Raw genomic sequence first — 12,107 nt, 5'->3', positions numbered from 1 at the left:
AAAAGCCCGGCAGGCAGTAATGCTGTGAGCGAAGGCAAAGCTCATAAAAGGAGTGGCGTGCAAGGGAGATGGGCTCCGTCGCCTGCGGGGTACTAATGGCAGCCGAGAGGCAGCAAAGCCTGAAATAAGGAGATACTAAAATTTATGAAAAGAATCAGCCTGATTACCACTCTCGCAGAGGAGGAGGTGAGTTGTGTGTGTGTGTGTGTGTGTGTATGTGTGTGTGTGTGGGGCAGCAAAACAGGTTTTAAAGGAGAGACACGTATTCAGCAATACATCAAAAGCACCAGATAGTTTCCCTCCCTTTCAGCAGAACAAGAAGTTCTTTGGAGACATAACTTCACCTTTCGGTCTAAACTATTACAGTTTGTTTGAAGGAGCAGCTCGGGATTTTAAGAAACATGCTTCTTTGCCAATTTACTCAGAGTCATATGTGAAGAGCTGTAACAGCTGCTTTTCTGTGGGTCCAGTTCTGGGCACATTTAGCCTAGCTTAGCACAAACACGGAGAGAAGAAAGTTCTGGTCTATAGGCCGGTCAAAAGTCAGAAGGACTTGATACCACAGCTCAGTTCTTTGTGGCATGAATTACTCTGATAATAACATACAGTATGTCACCTATCAGCCTCCACAAACAAGAATTAAAAACTGAATTACTGTCTTGTGGTTGTATGTTTCTGCAACTCAGACTAGTTTCAGATTATTTCCCTGTTTATCCAGAGAATGTTTGTACCAAATTTGAGGAAATTCAAATTTGTCACGGAGATATTACTTTGAAAAGGCCAAAACCAAATTTTGTGAGGTCACTGTGACCTTTGACCTTTGACCACCAAAATCTAATCAGTTCATCATTGAGTCCAAGTGGACATTTGTGCCAAGTTTGAAGGGATTCCCTTGAGGAGTTCTTGAGATATTGCGTCGTATGGGATGGATGTATGGATGTAAGTCCATCCCATTCTCATAAACACCATATCATACGTATGGATGGAGGACCTGAAAACAATATGGCTCCGGCCCTGGCTGGCTCTGACCCTGGCTGTCGCCGGCGTGGAGGCAAAATTATTTCATATACATATAACAGCAGGAGTGGTGAGTGTCTGTGATGGGTTAATGTGTCTGTATTAACAGCAGGACAATGTTTTTGGTTACATCACATCTGTAACAGCAGTGCAGTCAAGTCTGTGGTTCACATTTGGTGCATTTCCTTTAACCTGCTTAATGTGCAACTTAAAAATCTTACTTAAAAAAATGTGTCTCCAAGTTTCTACTCCCAAGTCCAGTTCCCCACAATTCATCTCTTCTTGGGTAACCAAGACCTGGATGACTGAGAAAAGACACAGATAACACACACTTGTTGCACTTGTAGTCCTTTTTAATGGGAGCTGTAGTTTTTTCAGTACTCACAATGGTAATGTTCTTCAGCTTTGGAAAAATCTGTTTCTTGTAACAACTGCTGCAGTGGATCTGTTTTGTAAACCTTAGGAACACACTGTTGAAAGAAATGCTGACTGATTGATTACACTCAGTCAGCCAGAGGTACGATGTAAGGATGTGGCTTTGTAAACATTTGTGAATTTAGTAAGCCTTTAAACTTTACCATTGTATTTACAGAGCAGCTCCTCATCCCCAAGACACCATTGACCAGAGCGAAGACATAAGGGATCCATGAGTTAGCAGGAAAACAGTAAAATCCTCTGAAAGCAAATGTACCATTCATATATTACATATTGCTGTCAAACATGTTATGTACTACACAAAGTGAGCTGTGATGTCAGTGTGAGAGCAGTGAGTTTAATGACAACCTCTTCAACATGATTTGACCTGCTCATTGGAAAAGCCATTAGGAGCTGTTCGAGCAGTCAATTATTCCCAAACTCTAACACTCTACTTACCAAGTGGCCGGGGCTCTGTGCTCACCTCACAGCCCGCTTCCATCTGATCCTGGCGCATGAATCTGCTGTTTGGCAAGAGATGGCCTATAAATAAAGAGGGGCCTGCACAAAAGAATGTTTTAATTACTAATTAGAGAGAGAGGGACCAACTGTGCATTAGCTGGAAAGCCACAGCACATTTGTGTGTGTGTGTGTGTGTGTGTGTGTGTAGGTGGGTGGGAGTGCGCTCAATAGTTGTTCTATTCTGAGCCATACACTGATGGTGCCACAAGGACAAAACACTTCAATTCAGACGGAGGAGTCGGGGGACACAGCGATAACTTAAAGGTGCAGTGAGTAAGATTGATGGCACTAATCTAGCTGCGGGTTTTAACAGGAGTGTTGACTCAACGCTGATGACTTCAACAGATGCTGACATTTCTGGCTCTCAAAACTCCCTTTCTGGCGTTTACACTGTTTTGGATCCTTCAGTCTGCAGCCCACATATGTACACAAATATGTTCCAGTGGCGTGTGGCGACTTTTACAGATAGTCAAGCAGAGCCGAGGAGAACACCCCACTGAACTGACAGCTAACATAGCAGATGTGCAGTATAGAGGAAAAATAATGTAAAATCCTCAAAATATTTACCATTAACTGACAATGACACAGACTCCTGTATTCTCCTGCACCAACATGCTGTCTCAAACTTCCCACACTTACTGCTCAGAGAACCCTACAGCCTGATGATCAGGAAGGAAATGAGATTAACATCAAAACTAAAAAATGCAGCAGAATTAAAAAGGCTTGGGTATTATGTTACACTGTTAACTGTGAATATGTCAATTGAATAAATATGCCTGTGAAAGCTTTCCTTGTTAAAGGGGTTATTAAAAGCTGCTCTACAGCTACACGCCCTAACACCTCCTCATCACACACACTGACCAAGTGATTAGTAAGACAACAAATACTTTGAGATGATAAGTCGCAGTGTAGTTTGCTCATTTACTTGCTACTGCTGCCTCTTAATGCAAAGACCCTGGAAGTAATTTTCTAATGCGCAAGTTTAGTTTATAAAAACAGGTGCAATATCATGACTGATCTCAGAACGGTGGAACCTGAGTCAAGGGCAGCTTGACAAGCACACTCTGGCTGTAGCTAGCCACCAATCAAAGATTCCAGAATCATCCTCAATGAGCAAATGTCAAAGAATATATATACTGCTCCCCTCACAGCTTGAGAAGCTCCAGCCTTTGTCAATGGTACACGCCCATGGAAACCACAGAAACTCAGCCAGGGTGCGGCCCAAAGTGAGCAGTAAATTACAAGATGGATGCAAACATCCATCCTGTTAATGGGACAGAACGCTGCTCTGAGATCAGCTGTAAGGAGAGACACACCACAACTATGTTCAGACAATGATTAGAAAAGGTAAATATGATGTACTCCATGACAGGCTAAAGCCATGCTAGCAGTTCCCCAGTCACTGTCACATCTGTGACAGATATGTGCTACACCCTGTTTCAGATCCATGCCAGTGAGGGATTGTTAAAATCGAGAGGTTAATCCCCTTTGGGAGTACGAATGTGTGAGCTGTCAGTTTCATGACAATCTATCAATTACATCTGGACTCGTGAAAATGTTGGCCTGATGGTGGTGCTCGAAGAAAAGTTGGGATTTAAGTCGGGGAAAGAGGAAACATTATAACTATCCTCTGAGGAACATGAATATCCACAATAGACTACAAGGAGATGTGGTCGTTTATTTTTCAGGACCTTTTCTTAAACCAAAGGGTTAATCAAAGTGAAGTTGTGACCTGATGGCAGCAGGTTTATTTGGAATCATTCTCTGGGGACCATGATTTCACTGTTACTGTCTGAGATCCAAGCCAGGACCTGAAGTGGTCTTGGTCCAAGATAAAGTTGGTCAGAGTGTGAGTGGACTGGCTTTCAATGTAGATCACATTTTGACCTAAGACAGAGAGTGTGAACTGTGAAGTTCAAGAGAAATAAGAGGTGTTGCTGCTTTTTTCAGCAGTAGCTGTTTATTAATTGGTTTAGATTTATGTTGCTTTCAGTGTTGGTGTTTGCTCTGTGTCTGGATCTGTTCAGATCATCTACAGTTTTGGATTCTTTGTCTCTTTTCTCTGAAAATGAAGTTATACAAGTGTTGTTTGAGTCATTTTTCCATGTCCACATTCCACTTTTCCCAAGTCCGTTTCACTAGCGACGGTGCAGCAGGTGCACTGCATCGGGGCCCAGTAGCTGTCAGGGGCCCATCACACGGTTTTGAGTCATAGTCTTTTTTATTTTTATTGCTCTTCTTGAAATTTTCCAAAACCAGGTTTTATTAAAAGCACAAGAAAAATGTTTGTACCAGGGCCGATCACAATTTGTGCGAAGTATATCCACATCGAACTTTAACAGCAGTGTGACTGGCTTTCAGACATCTTATTGTAGGTCAGGGTGTTAGACAGATAATAACAGCCAAGTATCTGACTTTGACATGAGAGATCTTACACCAACACTGGACATAAGTTTCTTTTATGACTACGACCATGACTACATTAGATACCTAAATGTTTCCTGTACAGTTAAGCCATATGCGCTGGTAATATGTGTTTTAAAACAGGGCAATACTAGCAACAAAGACACTGACAAACAACCTTACTTTTGTTGTTTAGGGTGGAGGACAATGGACATGACCAGCCCGTATAGTTTAAAGATAAATGTGGATACCAAGTTTTGGCTTTGAAACAGCTGGAGAGTTTTACAAATAGAACGGTATGCACTTTCTTTTTGACTAGAATCCCACACATTCACCTTCACTTCACCTCCAACCAACTTTTCACACAAACACTGAAAAATACTGAAACTCCTGAGCACAGTAAATAAGCTTTGCCACCCAGTTAACGCGGAGGATATTAGTGTCATATAAAAAGTGGGTCCTCTCTTGCTCACTTCCCAACCTGCCATTATAACTGTGCCATGAAAATATTGCCACAGCCGGTCCCTCTCCTTCCCTCTCCCTTCATCTAAAAAGAATGTTTTCATAATATGAAATAATAATGCCCTGTTTGCAGCTGCCGTCGCGGCTCCGTAATGGGGATGCAGGATTGAAAGAAAAGTGGGCGAATTAAACTTTAAGGAGACGACAGCAGAATTTCAGTGGCATCTATTAAAACTCATATTTAAAGGAAATGGAGGGGGTGGGGTGGGAGGGTGGCAAAAGAGGAAGGAAGAGAAAGATGGAGGTTTGAAAATAATAGGTTTGCGGGGCTTCTTCCCTCACTTTGCACTCTCCTGGTTGGCTGACTGGGTGCCAGTTTGGCGAGCCCTCGTCATTAAAGATGGCATATGCAGCCGATGGGTCCCTCAGAGTAATGCGAACTTCTGCAGCCTGTCTCCCCAGACTCACCCCCCCACCCCCGCCCACCCGCCCTACTCTCACTGATGTTAAAAGAAATCTTTATTGTCAGTCACATATCCTATTCACTTTGTTCACCTGCACTGACAACCCTGAGCTGAGAAGGAGTGTGTACAGGTGAGTGTATCTTCTGCGTGTGTGTGTGTGCGTTTCTCATGCACGAGAGAAGGTATAAGGATGTGGCAGATTTGTATGTTGCTGTGTGTACTGTATGTGTGTGTGTGTGTGTGCGCGCGACCACTGCTGTACAGTAGCCTACCCCCCCCCCCCGTTCATCTCCCTCCTCTTCTAGATGTCGGCATCCCTGAGTTTCTAAATGCTCCCTCATTAGCTGAAATCTGTTTGAAACCTCCAAGTGAGAGGCTGGTAACGAAGTGGTGTCGGCTCCATCTCTCTATCTCCCAATGTCTGACAGGTGGGGAGAACGAGGGGTGGGGTTGGGGTTGGGAGGGCTGTTTGATTTGAGGATGAGGGGGTGACTGAGGGGAGGAGGAGAGGGAGGAAGCAAGGGGAGGAAAGGATGTGGGAGGTGGACCTCTGTGATGTGGAGGGGTGGATAGTGGGGGGGGTGTCACCAGCTTTGCGGAGTTTCTCCACCCCAGAAAGGCTTCATGTGTCTTGCTGCTCCTCTGTGACTGCAGCACCTCGATGGGAGAAGGATGACAAGTCCCAGTAAATTATTTATCCGGCTCTGCCACCGAGTATGCCCCGCGCTTCATTATACCTGATTGGCTCCTTAATGGGGTGAATCATTTGAAGGTGCTGGGCCAGTTGCAGAGATGGCCTCCTGAAGACGACAGCAAGTTTCTGATCTTTCCCAGTGTAATGGGGAAGAGGAGACCAAAGTCCAGACGCAGCTGCTTTGAAATAAGCGGCAGTGGTGTGGCGGCGGCCGGCTGAGTTTTTAATGATGGAGCTCCTTTAGTGGACTCTCTACTGCAAATGTGCCGGTGACAGTTTAACCAAGAGATGCAGTGCATGGATACTTGTCAATTCATTAACTGCGCCCTTTATGTAAATGATCTCTTTGAGCTGTGTTGCAACACTGTCAACATTTTAAGGAAATTTTCCCTGTGAATAAATTTGCTTTGAAGAACATCTTCAAGCCTTGATAGAAAACGACTTTGCTCTTAAAATGTAGCGCAAAAGCTTTTGAAAGGCAAGTGTCAACAAAATAGCGGCAAAATAATTATACCGAGTGCGGAGAATCTGAACACATCGAGGCGCTGTGATTGTCAGGCCGTCACTCGGAAAACTTCACAGTAATTGCTTTACTCCAGGTGAGGCAGTGGGAGTTTGCTCCCTGTTTATGGAGATGGGAGTATCGAAATCCTCTGGGTGACGAGCTAAAAACACCTGGCACACAATCTGTCGGCTTTCTCATGACCCCCGACGCCAGGGCTGATAAGAGGCGGTCACGTGCGCCCGAGGAGGTATCTGGGAGTGATAGAGGGTGACTTTCCACTGCACGTCATGCACGCAAATGGAAACTTTTACCTTATCTGCTGCAGTTTTTTCGTCTACAGAGAGAGATAAGAGTTCATGCACAGGAGGACTGATTACTTCCTAAAATAAACAAATACGGACAGCCACGTCTATCAAGCCATGACGAAACCTCCACCTCCACCTCCACCACTCGTAAATGTACACATAATAAAAAGTGGGGTCCAACAGTCTGAGACCACGCTATCACAGACCACTTTCGCAGTTCGTATAGATTCAGTGCAGTGACTGTTTAAGAGGAGGGGGGCATGTTTGCATCGGTTTGGCACCACTAAAGAACTTTTAATTGAATTCTCTTTTTGAATACCACATGCTGTGCTGTAATGAGACATGTCACATTGGAAAGTGCATTAGCTCATGTTTCATTTAAAAAAAAATATATATATATTTGAAAATAAATTAGATCATAAAGTCATAGTCATCTTAATTCCCCCCAAAATCAGGTGATTCTCATTTGCTTTGGGTTAATGTACCCAAGGGAATACAATTATATAATAATTAAATTTATATTAATGAGGTATACAATATCCACCTTTAGAAGAGTTGACTGCAGTAAGAGTTTAGTTCTCCATGTGGAAAACAACTGATACACTGCAAACGGAAGTAAATTTGTGTCTAATTAGTGAACAAAATATGATTTTAGAAGCTGTTTTCTTTTTGATATAGTGTATTTATCTGTATAACTAAGTGGAGAGAGTTAAACAAAAGAGCTGTACAAAACCATATGTCTCCAAGAGGCAGTCTGATTTTCAATTAACCTGATGACACAGAGTGCGATTGTATCTGTTTGTCGCAGTTAACTCAGGTAACACACACGCAACAGATTCAACAAACACCCAGAAATGTGACTGCATTACCTCATGAAACTGGGTAAGTCTATGATATGCATATCACAGGGCTCCTACAAGCTCTTGAAATAATCAAGCGCACCTTTCTTGTCTGGCTTTTGTCAAGGCTGCTGGCAGCTTGACTCACTTTTCAGCACGAGCACATGGTTAGAGAAATGTGACCCTCGATTTCTTCCCCGTCCCTGCTGAACTTTCACTTGGCCGTCAGGCTAATTTTGTGCTTCAATGGTCAGCAGTGGGGATGTGTCACTTAATTCACCCTGGAATGGATGTAGGTATTCATGACACAAGCGACTGAATTGAACTCTCCTCTGGTTGATCTGAGGAGCAGGTGGGGGAAAAAAAAAGGGGGGATTTGATTTAATTTTGCAGATAGCCTCAGACATAAAAGAGGACACGATACAGTTTGCTGTAAGAACATGAAGCTTAAGTAAAGTGTGGGAACACCATTATGCCTATTACCAATTTTTGAATTAAATTTAAATGTATGTTGAACCAACACTGACAGGACCAGCTGGGTCTGAAACAACATGGCTGGAAAATTACAAACTGAAAACTAAGCACCTAGTTAAGTCAACACTGAGTCATTTTTTTGATCAACAACCACAACAACAGCTCACAGATGGTCATTTTCTGCTGAGTGGTACTAAAATTTCAGTTAACGTTTAAAACTTCCCTTACCTTTTCCCGCAAACTTCATATAGTCCCTGTATGGATTCATAGTCTTCCTTCAAACATAGAGGAGTGCAATGAATGCTCTGGTCCATGCCACAGGTTTGTTGGGTAACAAAACACCTCAAGACCCAGTAACATTGACTTAGTCCTCGTTACAACAAACCATCTTGACAGTGCTGATTTTTGAGGAGACGGAAAGCCGGAGGGCCCAAACAGAAGACAGAAACAGACTAAAAGTACCTCTTTTGAAGGAACTGTCGTTTGGTTAGCAACAGAGCTACTTAGCTTGCAAGCTAGCCGGAACAGCTGCCTAGCATCAGTATGTTCCTGGATAGCTAGCTTGTAAGCATAGCTTGCATTTGTTCACCAACTAGATGAGAGTAGTCACTATGTCAGCTTCAACTGCCACTTAGCTAATTAGCTGGGACATGAAGAAGAACTGGCCTTTACAATGAGAGGGTAACATTAGCATCATGGCATAGCTGCTAACTTTAGTTTTAATGAGAAAAAAAAAGAAAACCTTGTAAAGTCCTGCATCAGGTCAAAGGTCAATGGCAACACCATCTCATTTTTACAATGTATTTTTATTTAAGTAGTGTCATCATATAGAGCTGCATCTTCAGGGTGAACACAGGTGTAGCTAATTACATGAACGACTTAGTGGAACCTGTAAATGGAACACAACCATCGTTAATGTCAGTGCACCTGCTACACCTTGTCTTTCTGCTGTGACAGATCAGTTTCAGTCTGTGTGTTGATGTTCAACAGCTGGAGTTCCTCACATTCGAACGCTGCTTCATTCAAACTGATATAAACACGTCAGTTAATTAATTCAATACAGTTATAAAGAAAGTAATGAATTAAATAAATTGATGCTAAAATAAATAGCTCAGTTTGGAGTGAAATTTGTTCAATAATGATAATATATTTTCAAAGCCTGTGATGCTGAATTGGCTGTTTTATGGCCAATACTCAACTCATCTTACATCACTAGATAGGCCTGTAAGCACCCAACGTTGTAAATGACCCAGTCTCATTTGTTTTAACTGATACATGACAGACCATTTCAAAATGTAGGTATTTACTCATTTATCATGACATTTATTCATTTCATTATGTATTTCACTGGCATTTTGTATTTTAATTTGAATAAAACAATGTTCTATATAAAACAGTAAGTCTATGTAAACTCTCCTCTTAGCAAATCTAACAAACCAGGTATGGTGAGCACAGGCACTAATACCTGATCATTAGTGCTAACATATAAATAAAATATTGCTGGAATTTCACTCACTTCAAAAAACACACAGACTTCCTCACATTCTGTTAATTCAGTCAATTAACCGCACAGCAAGCTAAATTATCTGTCTATTATATGAAACACTTTCCAAAAGGGACCAACAGTACAGTTGTCATGAAGGAGGAAATTATCTGCGGAGACCAAACTATTTTTGTACCAGGCTGCAAACATGTTTATTTCTGCCGTAAAGTTTTGCATCTTAACAGAGGAGTCTGCAAAATGTTACGATCAGCCTTTATCCATGAATGAACTGTCTTGGTGCATGCAAACAGCCCACAAAATAACAAGGGGAAGTGACTGTCACTGCTGCTGCTTTAAATCTGGGATGTGAATGGAAACACAGAGCAGACCACCTTAAAACACACACACACACACACACACACACACTTTGTTTTCTTTGTGAACAGAGTTTAGTGGTTAGTAACATGGATCCTCCTTCTTTGTATTTATGAACAAGACCAGTTCTCATAAAGTCTTTTAATGCTGCATATATTGGTGGAGGAAGGCTGGTGATTACAGAGGAGAGAAAATTAATTTTCTTTAAGACGACATTGCTTGGTCAGGTTTTTAGAGGCTTTCTGGTCATTTAGGGAGCAAATTGAACTGTAAAATACTACGCTGAGCACTGAATACTGGCAAATAAACACTTCATTTGCTCCAGTGAGGTTTGTTTGAACTTGTGTTGCTGCTGGAAACTGTAGGGAGAGTAGTATGGCGTCTTCTCTCCTCTCTGTCCTCTCCATTGCACAGGCTGTTAGAGGTGTTACTGTTTGCTGTGTGCTGGTCGGTGTCTGCTTCTACTGAAATCTGCTTCAGGCTGTGTGCTAGTATGTTTTTTATCAGAAAACACTCCCTGGACACAGAAAAGAAACTACAGGCTGTAAGCACTATTATTATCATTATTATTATTATTATTATTATTATTGTGTACTTTTGTTTCCCTATACTATCCAGTTGGATGTAGCTATTGTATGTTTTGTGTGTTTTTGTGATTGATATTCTGTTGTTTAAGTTTTTGCATGAGGAGAAAATAACACATACACATGTTCGATGATGTGAGTCTTTTGACTGATGCCAACCCAGGATCAGGAGCCCTGATTTTTTCAAACACACAGACGTGTAGAGAAAGACTTTCAGTGACTGCAGCTGTAGCTGCGGCTGCTGCTGCTCCTGTACGTTTCCATTGTCACTGCTGCAGGATGTCAGGCTCTTCACTGTGCTTGCATCACAAAGGCCTTTCTGTCAGTCGATGCCCTGCAGTGCCGATGAATAACAGCAGTTTGGCTTGTTGCTGGTTATTGGACAATGTTTTCACGGACGGTACAGATAGTGAAGATTTTTTAACAACTTCATGTTAAAATAATCGTTCCTCCTCCTAAATTGTATGACCAGGATAAAAAATAAAAATAAAAAATAAAAAACAGCCCCTAAGTCAGATCTTATACAGACACTGAAGCGCTTCACTGCTGCTGACAAAACATAATCAAATGAGTGAATGAATACACTGTGTGCACTGCGTTGGGCTGGAGTTTACCCAGCTGCTATGGCACTGTGTATGTTTTTTTTATGTTTTATGTTCTTTTTAACCATGTAGGTTAAAAAGGAAAAAACATCTGCTGATTGAAATCATGACATATGATCAGGACCTTGTGATGAGAGTTTTCTCAAGGCAATTTTTAAGAATGATCTTTGAATGAAACTTCTCAATTTCCCTATAGGCATAATATAGTATTACTTATCTTACCTTGAAATCTGGACTGCAGATATCAAGTCAGTCTGAATTGTAAGGGGTAAATTTAAGCAAACAAACAAAAAGCATTAGCATAGGAGTTCTCATTCATGGTGGCTTAAATCCTCCAGAACATGAACGTCATTGGTTTTCACAGGGACTATTTTTTTCAGTAGAAAGTTGTTGAAAGCTGATCTCTGTGTTTTCTGTGGATGACCCAGAGGACACAGTTTATGGGAAGATGCTGCAAAACACCACAGTGATACCTTCACTGAACTGGAGTAGGGGCAGAAATACTGGGAACACATATCTCAAAACCTAGAGAAAATATACAAAAAATATCTGCACTGATAACATTTTGCTGTTATTTGAGTCAACTACTTCTTTTAAAGCTCATTTAAGTTATATCCTCATTTGATTCGTAACAAACTGGTTGAGCTCCGCGATCAACAGCCCACATCTTTATTGTATCCTCATATAAAATAAGCTCACGCTGACGGTGACATCTGCAGCACATTTACATGATAAAGATGAACCTCAGGTGAAGGGAAGGTGGACGGAGTCTGGTGGGTTCGCTCCTCGTCCCTGATGTTCAGAGTGCTGCATCATATCTGCAGAGAGGAGCACTTGATAACGTGGCAGCGCCATCCTCTGTGGGATTTGTCAAGGAACTTTCTTTGATTGTCTCCCCTTTCTTCTTTCTCTTTACGTCTTCTTCTTCTTCTTTCCACTGTCTTCCCTCTCCTCCTCTTCACCT

The 12,107-nt window shown here is 41.9% G+C and overlaps 1 long non-coding RNA gene across 1 annotated transcript; it reads right to left on the bottom strand.

The window, feature by feature from the left end:
- Positions 1-215: 215 nt before the first annotated feature.
- LOC139614251 (uncharacterized) lies at positions 216-11,881 on the bottom strand. Its single transcript, XR_011686949.1, has 3 exons — positions 8,328-11,881; positions 1,891-1,992; positions 216-1,692 (listed from the first exon to the last, which is right to left on the bottom strand). It is a non-coding gene; the product is annotated as an uncharacterized lncRNA (long non-coding RNA).
- Between the last annotated feature and the right edge of the window lie 226 nt (positions 11,882-12,107).

This window comes from Trachinotus anak, unplaced genomic scaffold (assembly GCF_046630095.1).
Source record: "Trachinotus anak isolate AG129_WGS33_773 ecotype Australia unplaced genomic scaffold, CSIRO_AGI_Tana_v1 ptg000033l, whole genome shotgun sequence".
NCBI classification, from domain to species: Eukaryota; Metazoa; Chordata; class Actinopteri; order Carangiformes; family Carangidae; genus Trachinotus; species Trachinotus anak.
This window is presented reverse-complemented; position numbering and strand designations above follow the sequence as displayed.